The following is a 1,709-nucleotide window of genomic DNA, read 5'->3' as shown; positions in this document are numbered from 1 at the left end:
TCACATTTATTTTCAATATGATACAAAAGCTGACAAGATAAACACCATGTACTGATAACAGCTGAAGATTTTTGCCACAATCATTAAAATTCAAATCAGTAAGTGATCGTAGCCTTCATCTACCTTTACTGAATGTGTCTATTTAATATAAAGAACAAGTACTCCTAATATTCTGTACACTCAATATAAGTTTTTATTATTATGATGGCACATATCTATGTAATTTTACGCAGATTTGTAACTAAAGTACATTTGTGAGCTCATATTGTTTGTGCTCTTCTTGAGCAGGAAAGACATTTCAATCAACTCCACATAGATGAGAACAAATCTCAGATGGCAGCTGGTGGTGCCAGGCAGCATCCAGTGAAGATTATTGATCCAATCATTCATTAGGCCGAGTGCATTTGAATTTATAGGTATACTAAAACAAATCATGATGCTGGGGTAATTGACCAATCAGGCTTTCAGCTGTGTTTGTGGTAAATTCAAAGGTCACAGGAACTAATTACATTTACTCAGGGTTGGGAGGCTGACTTTCAATATGTATTCCATTACTGATTACTGAATACATGCTCCAAAATGTCTGTATTCATTACTCAAAGTCAGCAGCTTAATCTGAATACTTGAGATTACTTTTATAATACAGGGCTTTTCAAAAAAAAAAAAAAATGTTTCTGTACATAGCGCATTTCACAAAGTGGCTGGTTACAGTAAAACATGCTCTTAATCTGTACTTTTGAATTTTTTTTATATTAATTTCCAGATTACCTGCAGTTCACTGTCACTAGATGTCATTAAAATTTAATGACAGCAAACAGCAGACACTGTGATTGTAACTTAATTAGCCAGTTAGTTAGTTGTTGTTGTTGTTGGTTTAGAGTTTTTTATACTGACAGAAGTTTCATTTTCAGCGTTTCAATGTTCCAAATGATTAATCATTGATGAGAATATAAAATAGATATGCAATAAAATCCAAAGTAATCTCCACAGTTATCTCAATGTTTCTAAAAAGCACCTATAATCTGATTACCCTATTATAAACTGTAACTGCAACAGATTACTTACATTTGATATTTTTACCTTCACATACATTCTGTTACTCCCCGACCCTGCATTTCACCTCCTGTTAGTTTTGGGATTCAACTTTCAGTGTTTTTGTTAAAGTAACCTCTTGTGCTTAACTGCCTTTTAAATCACATTTATTAGGCCTGCAAAGTACAACTGTTGTGGCTCTGACTAAGCAAAAGAAACTGGACCACTGTAAATTGGCCGACTGTGGAGCCCGTCTCAGTGCACAGTGAGTCAGCAAAGCACAGAGAAGTGATCTGGCTTTTCTCCGTGCACTTCATGCTGGGATTTCTTATTTCCCAGTTTATAGCAACTATTTTAATCTCTGTGCTTGCATCCTTTTAGAGCTACTTGTGCATGGTCACCTGTTTATAGAAATGGTGCCTTACTTTTACTCAAAGTACATTTTTAATGAGATACTTTATACTTTTTAATTAAGCAGATTTTTTAACAGTAATTTTTAACAGGAAATTTAAACAGGGAAGCAGTTCGTCTACTTAAGCAACATGTTTTAGCATTCTTTTCATCCCTGGCAGAGTTTTGATTGACAAGTTAAATTGACTTTATTTTCAAATTTCATGTCAATATAGCCACGCTCTCTGTAATTATCCCCAGCAGCCTTGCTGTCACATTAAAATGCC

This window comes from Myripristis murdjan, chromosome 12 (genome assembly GCF_902150065.1).
Source record: "Myripristis murdjan chromosome 12, fMyrMur1.1, whole genome shotgun sequence".
In the NCBI taxonomy this organism is placed as follows: domain Eukaryota; kingdom Metazoa; phylum Chordata; class Actinopteri; order Holocentriformes; family Holocentridae; genus Myripristis; species Myripristis murdjan.
The sequence above is the reverse complement of the archived record's forward strand: the minus strand, read 5'-3'. Positions refer to the sequence as shown.